This window comes from Perna viridis, chromosome 7, assembly GCF_037379345.1.
Source record: "Perna viridis isolate PV_CMFRI_1.1 ecotype Kerala chromosome 7, ASM3737934v1, whole genome shotgun sequence".
In the NCBI taxonomy this organism is placed as follows: domain Eukaryota; kingdom Metazoa; phylum Mollusca; class Bivalvia; order Mytilida; family Mytilidae; genus Perna; species Perna viridis.
Window position 1 is genome coordinate 10026187 of NC_142451.1, and position 13904 is coordinate 10040090.

Genomic DNA, 13904 nt, shown 5'->3' on the forward strand with positions numbered 1-13904 from the left:
ATTCTTCTTGGGGTACCAATTTCTGTGGTTTTCGTGGGTAGGCCAAACCATGAAATTTGGTTCCCAGGAAATAGTAGATTTCTATTGATGTGTATACTGAAAACTTCAAAACCACAAATTCAAGAATCCACAAACTTGAGTTTCTTCCCAGATCCACTAAAATTGGTATCCACAAATTAAAGTAATTTCACAAAAATCAAGTGAGGACAAAGTCATTCCCTGAACACCATCACTGTATGCACTGTGGAAATCTTAGAAATCAGAAAACTTAATTGAAGGGTTCCAACTTTAGCTTGTACACAGGATTTCAGCAACAAACTCTTTGTTATATGAGTGTGGAATTAAAGAATCACAAATGTGTACTTTCTGTAATGAAACTGAATATAGTATTTTCCTCCTATTTTGTGAATGCAGACTTAGTCATAATATTTGACTAAGTGTAAAATGCCTGTTACAAAAATGTGAAAATGTGGTTATGAAACACCCCCCCCCCAATTTACACATGAAGAGAAACTTTTTGGCAATAGAGATATTGATGACCCATATAACATTGCTGATCATACCATTCTTTTCATTATTATTTGTTAAATGCAGATGTACTGGTAATATGCCTTGTGTGAAAAGTGCTTTGGAGTATTTGAATTATTGTTTTAAGATAGAAATAATTAGTCAGATGTACACCACCCCTACAAAAGAAAACTGTTATTGTAAAAGACGGGTGCCTTTGCAAACTGCTCTTGGTGTCAATTAAAACAGATACTTAATAATATCTTGCAGGAAACATTCTTTTTTTTTTTCGTTTTCTTCTTTGAAGTTTGTAATACACATTGTGACTTTCAGTTAATATGTCTTTACTTTCCATGCATTAAATATTACAAATTACAAAAAAAAAAAATTTCAGCATGTTTCATGATTTGCATATAAATAAACTTGATTGCTCATTAAAATATAGTCATATCATTTTATTGATAAAGTAATAAAAACTTAAAAACAATTATGAAGTATCATTCAGAAACGTGACAACACATCAATATTAATAATTGGATGATAAAATTAATTCTTTTTTCAGGTAAAAACATCAAGAACATTGAACTATTGTTCAGAAAATATTCCGTGCTTGAACACCTGTATTTGTATATCCCAGTTGACAATTCATTTTGCAATCAGTCCCTTGCTATAATAAGCCAGATAAAGTCTGGGGTCCAATAATCAATAGAGATACAAAGGAATCACCATCAAGCATATCACTATACTGCCACATAAAACATGGAAATTACGTAATTACTCTTCCCTCGGTAAAGGATGTGAACATTATGAAGCCATTCAACCATAGCTAAAGATACAGACAAAAGTCATAAAATAACTGGCAAAAAATAATCTGTAGTATGGGCTCAGAATTACAAAGTGACTTTAGATCAGGAGGTTGAACACCAGAGTAAATTCTAATTCTAAAGTGTTAGGGTTTTCAGAGACCTTCCGTAGCTAAAACATTTTCTTCAATGACTGACCCAGGACAGGTTGAAAATTTGGGTTTTGTGCAAAATTTGGACAAAAACAAGCAAATGATAGCCTAAGATTGTGAGAAGGAGTAGTCAAGGGAACCAAGGTTATAACAATAATTAAAAAAATGTAATTAAGGGACAAAGACCAGACATGGAAAACAGACATACACAACAAAGAACATAAAGGAACAAAAATCATACATACAAAGTAACAAAAGCAAATGAGCAACTCAGACTCCACTAAAAAACAGGGAGCATGGACCAGGTGCACCGGTAAGAATCCAAAGCTCCAATAAATTCAGATATCATTATGAAATGTTTTCTTATCACTGGTACACAAGAAATCAGTATACATTACATTGTAGTATAGTATTATAAATATATTGTTAATTTTCATCTAGAGATATTCAACTGTTTCAAGCATTAATACATAGTCTTAATCAATAATACCGGACAACACTATGAGAAAAATACATACATTACGTAACAATTCATTACTGCTCCGGAAGTCTAAACATCAGGAAGCCACTTAACCATGCTGGAAATACAGAAACTTTGCGCAATTTATTAGACTTAGCCTCTTCCATCAAATCACCTTACAAATACGCTGAAGTTATATAACTAATGTCTGGAAAACTGTCTGTAGCATAGACCTTTACATGATATATCAGTATTACTGACTAAAACGCCTGTGTCAATATTTCATAGAGGTCAAAATATCATAGGACAGTTTTTCAGTAATAGAACTAGTAATTTTTTTTTTTAATGAAAAGGAACCAAAAATGAAACTAGAAAAATAAACAGTTCACAAAAGGATACCCTCCACTCCACTCCCCATCCAAGAAACCATGATGATAATTTTTTTTTTTTAAACTGTTAAACAAGCATTGTTGGTCAGTTCTGAAATCAAATAATTGCATCAGTATACGTTTATATATCAAACCATCAGATCAGGTATACTTTTATGAATTAAATTATCGGATTGGGTATACTTTTATCAATTATATTATCGGATTGGGTATACTTTTATAAATCAAATCATTGGATCGGCTATACTTTTATTAGTCAAATCATTGGATCAGGTACACCTTTATGAAGCTTTCATCAAAACATCAAGTTGTTGTGATAAGTAGTTGCAGACGAAACTGTATGAATGAGTGGATGGATGAACAGACAGATGGCCATACCTCCCCAACATGACATATTAGCTAAATTAAAGTTAAAATCAGGTGTATAGACTTTTTCTGTGTATTCTGCTATTGTTTATGAAAATTTTAGTTATTCTTCTTTGGATACAACTACCAAGGGGTCACAATGATTAAATACACACCTAAAGATTCATCTAGTGAATAGAAAGTTTTACTTCTCTGCAGTGACTAATTTTTTTTTAATCTAATCAATAAAATCACAATAGAACAGTTGTATCTTAATCATCATACATGTACATTACATAATAATTGGCTCCCTGATCGGAAGTCAGACAATGAAAAAGTTGATCAACCATTAAACAGATACAGGGTCTTGTTTTCAGGAAAATCTGATTTAGAGATATAATTTTTCTTCTCAGTTTTATGAGCTGGATGACAAAATAGATGCAGTTATCAGGATGCACTTCATAGTTTTATCTTCTTTTTTCATGAACTATTATTACCCAATAGAACAAATGAAAGGCAATGGATAAAACAAATAGTACCGGGGTATATGAATAAAAGGATGGCACTGTTGGCCCTTCAAAAAGGAGCAGGGCTCATGCAAATCAGCAAAAAAACAATTAATAAAAACAAATCCACCACCTACTTGATAGAAAGCTTGTTATAAAAACAATAAACTACTGAAAACAAAAAAGGTCAAGACAACAACTAAACCAATCCCCGTTTAAGAAACTGGTCAATTCCGTAACTATGATAGTACACAAATTTTATTAGAAACAGAGAAAAGGAATTCACAAACAACCCTAATATATCAATTTACAAACTAAGTATACAAGATGCTAGTAGCAGTCTTCAACATGACACAGCTTTATCATTGGCCAACAGTAGAAGGCATTTCACTTGAAACATCTTCAAACATTTTTTTAAAAGATGTGGTTTGAACTGTTAAGTTCATGTTAATTTTTTTTTCTTTCTCTTAAAAAAATTAATAAAACCATAAAGACTTTAAGAGGCTCATGGGTTTAAATCTGTAACTTATTTATCATATTTTTCATCTTATCATTTTAAGATCAGCAAAATAATAACATTTGTCAAATCTGAGAAAAATCTTATGTAAAGTTTTTTTAATTACCTTAGTTCAAATTTTCAAAAAATCAATTTTACCGGGAAAAACAACAAAAACTGTATTTTTGATGTTTACTAATATCTTAAATGAACTGTGATCCCCTGATTACTACTATATTGCATGGATCATCCTATGTTTTTGTTTTAGTATCAAATTTTGAAGAAGTTTGTACATATAAAGTTTTCATAGATTTTTAGACCTGTGAGCCTCAATAAAATCATAACCAGACAACCATGAACCACAGATTATCCAGATTGTCAAACACTGATGTCAAGACACAACGTACTATCCAGACTGTCAACACTGCTGTCGTAACTTCACAGACTATCAATACTGTCAAACATTGATGTCATGACATCACATATAATCCAGACTGTCAAACACTGCTGTCATGACATCATATACTATTCATACTGTCATACACTGCCGTCATGACACCACAAATACCAAGTCTGTCAAACATTGATGTCATGACACCACAGACTATCAAGACTGTCAAACATTAATGTCATGACACCACAAACTACCAAGGCTGTCAATATATGATGTCATGACAACACAGATTATCAAGACTTTCAAACACTGCTGTTATGACATCAAAGACTATCCAGACTGCTAAACATTGATGTAATGACACCATAGACTACTACCCAGACTGTCAAAGATTGATGCCATGATGCTACTGACTACCAAGAATGTCAATAACTGACGCCATGATGCTACAGACTATCCAGACTGTCAAACACTGATGCCATACCACAAACTACCAAGACTGTCAAACACTGATGCCATACCACAGACTACCAAGACTGTCAAACACTGATGCCATGATACCACAGACTACTCAGACTGTCAAACACTGATGCCATAATACCACAGACTACTCAGACTGTCAAAGATTGACACCAGGATACCACAGACTACCCAGACTATCAAACACTGATGCCATGATATCACAGATGACCCAGACTGTCAAACACTGACACCCTGACACCACAGACTATTCAGATTGTCAAACACTGATGAAAACCCTGCAGTTGTGTCTGTAAAATCGTCTCTGTACAAATTACAAGCCTTACAACAATCTGAAAATGTTGACAGAATTCAAGGATGAAGGACGCTTTCCTTAAAGCTTCTGATCCTATTGATTTATCAAGCTTAAATCCAATAAAATAGTTTTTAACTCTCTCAACAATTAAATTCCTCAACATTATAGTTTCCAATATCAGTATTGATTTCCAAAGAAAGATGCTAGTCAAGATTATTTTTATTACACAGGGAGAACATATGGAATTATGGGTTTCCATGAGATTATATTTAACAAGGATTCAAATATTATGTATAGCAAAAAAGAAAATATGTTCATTTTTTAATATTTTTAAGAGGAATTCATACTACAAACAGCTGATTAACAGGAAATAAGAGTAGTGCTCAAAGACAAAACCAAGCAAAAATCTGATTCTAATAATGATGACTTTAACCTTTGACCTACTGACTTAAATTATATGTGTTCTTCCTGTGACTCAAGTATATTCTTAGCAATCTAGGGAAGCAAGTAAGTCAGAAGAACTTAATATGAACATATGAAAAGCCAAATTATATGGCCCAACTTCTAATGCCAAATTATATGGCCCAACTGCTAAGGCCTATTATGCTCCATCTATAAGAGTTATTCTAATCCTTATATTTCAGCTTTTTTCATTATTCATCTCCTTGTCTTGTACACACCAAGGTGTTAAATTCGGAATATGAAAGAAGTAATTAAAGAAAATGTTCTAACAAATTCTCCATTCTGCTTTATATGATTTTGGGAATGAAACTATTTGTACTAAAATAATATTTGACTTAGTTGATAATGCACCTCTATATTGTTATATCACGTGATGGACTTCATGTAGCAAATGCTGTGCAGCTGCATTAAAAATTCAAACGATCACTTCCCAACTGTACACGTTATTTTCGAAACATGTCACTTCTGACAGAATGATTCTGAGCCATTTACGTTTTCAGAGAATCTACATAAGTAAGATGTCATTATTATTTTTTAATTACCAAAAATTCATTGACTATAGGGTATGTAAGTCTCGTTCTAGTTTCATTTTCATTACCGGAATTTCCGGCACAGAACATATTGAAAACACAAGACCGATCTGTGTTTCATTGTAAACTTCCGGGTACTTGAAATGCTGTATAACAATGCAAAATCTTCTATTTTATGTTTTTTCTTAATACCTTTATTATGTAGAAATAGATATTTGTCATTTTTTATCGGTATTTTTCACACAAAAAGATGTTTTGCCTTTTTTTCTAAAAAAAGCTTAATTAAATTTTAAAGGTAGTAGGTCAGAAAGTGAAAAACCCTACACCTTGGACCACCACTAACTTGATTCCCTTCAAAGAAGTGTGATATTAATATGACTTAACATTTTCAGTTAAAGAAGCAATGAGTTAAAACTTCCCATTTTGAAAGATTCTTAATACCTGATATATCAGTTACCCACTTAACAATTATGTATTTTAAAAGAAGTTGAATTAGCAATTTCACCGCAACTGATAATTAAATTTGAAACTTTGACAATAATGAAGCTGCAAACTATACAACTAAATTAAATCTTCTCCATAATTTAGGCATCATATACAATTACAAACATTCTAGAACCACGCAATGTTTCAGTTGAGCATTTTTGTTTCTCTTTCGTTTTATATTACTTCAAATAACTGAAAATGTACTTGATTCATCTGCTTACTACTTGATGGAGTCTGAGGAACTTTACTGTAAACCAACATTATTCACGGATACTTGTTTTTGGGATATTAATTCAATTCTCTACTCAGATAACTAACACTCTACATAACCTGTATTCCACAACATAAGACAAACTTGTGGCAATTTATTTCCATAATTCTTACTCACAAAATAATATTGTAGAGTTTCTTTGAAATATCTCTTGACTGTTACATTTGTTTGATTTTTATTTTTGTTAATTTAGTTTCTACTTCTACTTGACAATTAACCTTTTTTTAAATTTGTTCCAACAAAAATATCCCATTCATTTCACAATTACAAAAATTCTTAGTATATTTTCTGAGTATCAATAAAAAAATGTAACAAGAGCAAAACACCCTGATGTTGTTTTAAAAATGTTTTAACCTTTTTTATGTGACCATTGACCTTAAAAATCTGTAGGGATCAAACATTTAAGGAATAAAATAACTAAATATGATACTGTAAACCAGTAAAAAATCAATTGAAGGATGTTCATTGTAATATTTACAAGGGTTTACAGACGGACAGACAGATGGACAGACAGTAAATAGTGTTACCATATATCTGGAATGATATACATCCTTTCTAAAAACCATAAAATATGACCTGAAATAATGGAATAATATCCTTTCTTAGAAACGACTTAATCCCAGTTTATTTCATCAGAAGACTATTTAACATCAATAAAAGACTTAACATTGGACTATAATTCTTCTCTTACAGACATTTTATACATTATTGGCACTTTTTATGCACCAGATCTTCTCTAAACTATCAAATAATATCATTTGCAAGGCGTAGCTGTGAAGGATTGAACCATTTTTCTTTTTTTATTACAATCAGTTAACTATTTCTCTTTCTATGCCTAATGGATGAACTCTTAATATGCTATCCTTTAGATACAAGAAACAAGGAATTGAATAAAACAATGATGTGAAACCTGACCAAAACAAAAACCTTACATATGGTATAACCAATCCAGCAAAACCTTACATATGGTATAACCAATCCAGCAAAACCATACATATGGTATAACCAATCCAGCAAAACCATACATATGGTATAACCAATCCAGCAAAACCTTACATATGGTATATATATCCAGCAAAACCTTACATATGGTATATATATCCAGCAAAACCTTACATATGGTATAACCAATCCAGCAAAACCTTACATATGGTATATATATCCAGCAAAACCTTACATATGGTATAACCAATCCAGCAAAACCTTACATTTGGTATAACCAATCCAGCAAAACCATACATATGGTATAACCAATCCAGCAAAACCTTACATATGGTATATATATCCAGCAAAACCTTACATATGGTATAACCAATCCAGCAAAACCTTACATATGGTATAACCAATCCAGCAAAACCTTACATATGGTATAACCAATCCAGTAAAACCTTACATATGGTATAACCAATCCAGCAAAATCTTACATATGGTATAACCAATCCAGCAAAAGCATCATATCAAATTTTGAAACATTCCCATAAATTGTTGCTGAGATTGTCATGATAAAATTTAAGAAACCTTTAAAACAAAAAGCAATAAAGTTATTCCAGCAAACAAGACCCTACCAAGCAATAAAGTTATTCCAGCAAAAAAGACCCAACCAAGCAATAAAGTTATTCCAGCAAACAAGACCCTACCAAGCAATAAAGTTATTCCAGCAAAAAAGACCCTACCAAGCAATAAAGTTATTCCAGAAAACATGGCCCAACCAAGCAATAAAGTTATTCCAGCAAACATGACCCAACCAAGCAATAAAGTTACTCCAGCAAACAAGACCCTACCAAGCAATAAAGTTACTCCAGAAAACATGGCCCAACCAAGCAATAAAGCTTACTATAAGTAACCAAGATGAGGCTGTGCTTTGAATTTTCCAAAGTCCTATGTTGAATAACTACTGATCCCACCATGATACGTTGATAGATATATGGATACTGCATTGTGTTGATTAGACAGAATGACAAACAGAGGGACAAAAAAGACACACTCAATAAAGAATACCTTAAGAATTGACCCATGACCCTATGATCTGTGACATTAAGCATACATCCCATGAAAAGATCTCTTAAAATATAGGTTTCTAACATTACTAATTCATTACCCTTCATATCTACTAAGTGGAAAAAAATACATTTATGGAATAAACTCACACTATCTTTACACAATGGAACAAGTTGTTACAAGTTCCATTTTATAGACTGATAATTGGTTATTAAAAAACAGTTTATATTTGTACTAGTTAAGAGTACATTTTGAGTGTTGTTATGTAACAGATAAACTTAAGCTGATAACTACGGATATGAACGAGAAAACGTCTACAAGTGGCCAATTTTTAAAAAAAAATGACTATTATGGTATGTGCCAAAAACATTATATAAAGACGGGAACAAATCAAAATTTTTCTCAAACTATCCAATGATGCCATTTGGCATTTTTAAACCTTTTCACATCTTGCCAACAGCACAAACTACAGTTGAATGAACTCCACAGTTTTTTTAAGCAAAATGTACCAGCCTTTCCAAGAATTACTACAGGCATATATCATCGACTATAATTCTATTTAATGGATCTTCCATGCTGCAGGTCCATTCAGAAATATCCAACAAATATCGAACTGGAAGAGTATAACATTCATCCTTCAGGTTAACTTATTAATCAAATAAGACACTCTTAAAAGTGCCAAATGCATCAGCATGTGAACCCTGGGGTGGAATGAGCCTTATCTTTCATACATAAAAGCAGATCACAGCAAGTCTGCAATTTACTTGAAACATATCAAGATCAAAGAAAAGGTTTGGTGAACTTTAAAAGGGAGGAATCCAGTATACAAATGTAATTGAGAGTTAGTCTGTGACAGAATACCATCATCTGTTCAACAATATATACAATGGTACCATCTGAGCTCAAACACAGAAAATGTATTTTTGCACACAAACAAATGAGCTGAAGGGAGACCAAGTGTCAGGTTTAAGTACTGACCATAGGCAAGTGGCAGGGTTAAGTGCTGACTAAAGGCAAGTGGCAGGGTTTAGTACTGACTAAAGGCAAGTGGCAGGGTTTAGTACTGACTAAAGGCAATAGAAGGGTTAACTAATGACTAAAGGCAAATGGCAGGGTTAACTACCGACTAAGGGCAAGTGGCAGGGTTTAGTACTGACTACAGACAAGTGGCAGGGTTTAGCACTGACTAAACTCAAGTGACAGGGTTTAGTACTGACTAAAGACAAGTGGCAGGGTTTAGTACTGACTAAAGGCAATAGAAGGGTTAACTAATGACTAAAGGCAAATGGCAGGGTTAGCTACCGACTAAAGGCAAGTGGCACTGGGTTTACTACTGACTAAAGGCAAGGGCAGGAGTGAAAAAGATTGAAAATAGTGAGTATACTTTGAGCAGATACTGTTCATGTATTACTTTACTTGGTGTACCAGGTACATAATTTAGCTATTGTCAAATAAGCTCAAAAACTAGTACCTGTGAAATTGACTTTTTTGCACTATGAAAAGCTACAATTTTTCAAAACCCAAAAATTGTTACGCGAATGTGTTCATTTAAAAAATCCATGAAATTTAACTGCCATGGAAATTAATACATTTACAGTAACCAAGTATGGCACAGCAGAGGGAAATGGCATATGAACCTCAGTGCTAGAAATTGTGTATAGCAGAGGTGTTTGAAGTTTGAAAATACAAATATCCCTCTTTAGAAAAAATCAAGTGCAGGAAGTAAAATTTAAGTTAAAATTACATCAGCACAAAAAATAACCCTGGAACTATGAACACAGTGAAACCCGTCTAAACCAAACACCTTTTGGACTTTAAAATTGGTTCGGTTTAGGCAGGTTACAAAAACAACCATTCAAATTCATATACAGGTACTTAACAAGTGTTTGGTAAAGACAGGTTTTCTGATTATTCAGAGTTCAGTTTAGACAGGTTTCACTGTATATCTAAAAGTACTGTTAAAGAATGCTTAAAAACATGCCAGGAACAAAATCCTTCAGTTTAACAATGAATTTATTTTTACAGATTTTTCAAAACATAAGTTTTCAATTAAATGCACAAGTAAAAATGCAACTACAATCAGATCCTATGAAGATTTTACCTGGATGAACCCACCATCCCGTAACATGCTGAGCCATTGATGATGGAACTTGTTTAATTAATAATTAATATAGTTGATTAGTCACCAACATGTTAAAACAATTACAATTTCACTATCCTTTAGTACTGTATGAATTCCACTTAAATGAATCAAATACAACTCCACCCATTATTGGAGTCAGTTATTCTTCCTCCATTAAATTGAGTTAACATTCCAATAACCATTCCAGATTCAATTTATATTATTTCATTGCAGCAAAACTGATAATCATTTTAATAAACAATTGAATTATTTCTGAACATTGTCAACTGCTCAATTATTATTCAATCGTTTTCAAAAAGCAAGTAGTGCAAAATCAATTTGTTGATTTTATTTTCAGCCCACCCTCTCACAAAATGACTTTGTCAGACATCCAGTCCTCTTTTGTTTATTTTCAGCCCAACCCTTCACAAGATGGCTTTGTAAGACATCCAGTCCCCTTGTTTATTTTCAGCCCACCCCTTCACAAAATGGCTTTGTCAGACATCCGGTCCTCTTTTGTTTATTTTCAGCCCATCCCTTCACAAAATGGCATTGTCTGACATCCAGTCCTCTAATGTTTACTTTCAACCCACCCCCGTCACAAAATGGCTTTGTCAGACATCCAGTCCTCTAAAGTCAGCAAGTATTAAAATGATAAAACATAAGGAAATAAATAGCCAATTCACCATTAAATAATATTTCCAAGAAATTAAGACTTTATCCAGAAGTGTATGTATAATAAACAGCTTTTGCATCATTTAATCAGATTTCGGTGGAGAAACAAGACTTGGGGCGATACTATAACCATATTACTGATACAACTAATCAATACCTTATAAGGCCTTTGAGAATCTTCAACAGCAAAATCATTTAAATATTCAGGTGCTTGTCCAACTCTTCAACAACAGATTACTCACTTCTCGTGCAGTATAGAATAAATTTTGCAAGCCAACCTAATGTCGGAATTAATACTAGATTATTAATAACACCAAACTTGGTAATATGGCATCTTCTAGGGTTAAAATGCTGTTTAAATATTCAGATATTTCTAAGACTCATCAATAAACCATCTGATACAATAAAGAAATCCGCAATTTGATTTACATATCAGGGATATCTATTAAAGTACCTATTTAAGGCAAGAAATAAAACAGTAGCTTTGTCTATTGTTGCATTCTTCAAAAAAAATAGACATGGTGAGCGACCTATATATTGTTGGGAAGAAAACTGTAGTATGTTATATTTCCTAATGAGAAAAACTCTCAGGATAGTACAGTTTTGAAATTTTGGAAGATTCACAAAATTTCTGTAGGAAATCATTATGTCAATAACATAGCTAAAGACAAAAAGGGAATTAGGAAATGTGTAACACATCTGTCAACACGGACTCTTTTGGCCATAATTTTTAGCTCAAAATATGTATTTTAAAAAAGATATTACTTTGCTGAAAATGTATACCAAGATTCATTTTCCATTGTGAAGGGTTAACTCAAACATAAATCTGAAGAGTCAGAGACAGATGAACAACAAACTTAGGGATGGACATGTACTGATATCTTTTTATCCTAAACTTCGAGGACTATTTAGACAAGGAAGGCTTTTCTCTTTGTACTTGGTCAAAACACATAACTCATTATCAAGTCTCATATCCAATCAAAGGGTAATACTAGCATTTACCAAAATGTTAGAGTGTCACAATTAAAGCTTAATGTTGAATGAGGTCAATTCAAAGTGTGGTTCAATCAGAAGTTGAACTATGACCTTGACTTTTGACCTTTAACCTCATAAATCAATAGAATACCAGAAAGATGAAGTGTGTAACAAGAACAAGTAGGGTTGTATGTAGAAAATGTTGTCAAAACCCATAAGGTGTTGTTCATTCTAGTGTGTTCACAAGGATACTAGGGCTCACAATAGAAGAACAAAGTACCTTTTTCCAATTCATTGGTTAGGATAGAGTATAATAAATATGTATAACTGGGAAACACCACCAAAATGGGGGGGGGGACCCATTGGCAAAACAGAATTTCTTTTCCTGTACAATTAATTTTCTGGGTCAAAAACTGTCAAGCAATTATCTAATGAGTAATGATTTTCAAAAATTTAGGAAATCAGATCTTTGATTACAAATTCTTATCTTCAAAATATTGAGCTGATTGAATGATGCCTTCTTCTAGCAAAATAAACTGTGGTTATAGCGACATCAATTAAATTAATTTAATCAAATCATGCTCTTATAGTTCAAATACTCCAAGAAGGACAAAATGCATTGATAACAAGAACTTTATCTGCAGCAGGAGTGTTCTCCTTCTAAACAATGAGTTAAATCTATTTTTAGTTTGTAATCAAATTGAAGATCACTAACTGAAAATCCAATTTTCAGGTAAAACCTCATGATACCTTAAGACATAGCAAATAATACAATTTAATATTAATTACATTTCTTTTGTTTTTTGTCATTTTTCGGTAAATTGCTGTTACATCAATGCATTGTACAGACACTACAGAAAACTGGTAAAACTATATCCTACTTATCCATATAGAAAAATGCTCTTACAAGTACCTTTACATTTGATTTCCTTGTATGTCTGATCAAGAAAATTTAAAAATACATTTTCAAATTAAATATTTAGTCAAATCATTTTTTTTCGTCAATATGAAAAAAATCAAATAAACAAACACACAATCATTTAAAGTTCTTGTTCATTCCAATAATATTCCATTAAAATATTTCAAACTTACCTGTAGTAGATGGCCACAAGAGTCTAGCAGACGTCAGACAACAAACTGATCATGATAATTCTTGTTAGTCAACTTATAGGAAACCAATGGAGAGCTATTGATTTTTCTGTGTCTCTCATTCAACTGTAATTCTCGATGGATTCAGAATGGATGCTTTATCTATGAAATTAATCTATGAAAATTCAAAGAAATTTTTTAAGGTTGACATTGACTTAAGCTTTAGTGTAAAAACAGTACTATTTTGCTATACCTTGCACTTGCAGTTTCTGAACAGGTTCAACAATGGCTTCAGCCATGCTAAGGATCCACAAATAGATGCTGAATAATTTTCCTCCAAATCTAACGGAATATGCCTCCTAGGAACCAATTTATATTTTTTCCTGCAAAATGAATAACAATAACTAAAGCCTTAAAAGACAAGTAGTGTCACTCAAAATCTTATACTCCAAATACAAACCATGTTTCC

The 13904-nt window shown here is 32.5% G+C and overlaps 1 protein-coding gene across 20 annotated transcripts in view; it reads right to left on the reverse strand.

The window, feature by feature from the left end:
• Nucleotides 1–13904, reverse strand: part of LOC148611263 (uncharacterized) — a 105404-nt gene that overhangs the window by 80057 nt on the left and 11443 nt on the right. For 18 of the 20 annotated variants that reach the window (XM_088591628.1, XM_088591626.1, XM_088591640.1 and 15 more), the window contains one exon: nt 13689–13818. The gene's annotated coding sequence lies outside the window, so the exon portion shown is untranslated. Of the gene's footprint in view, nt 1–11528; nt 13819–13904 lie in introns of all 20 variants that reach the window. The other 2 variants (XM_088591618.1, XM_088591622.1) reach the window with 2 other exon arrangements.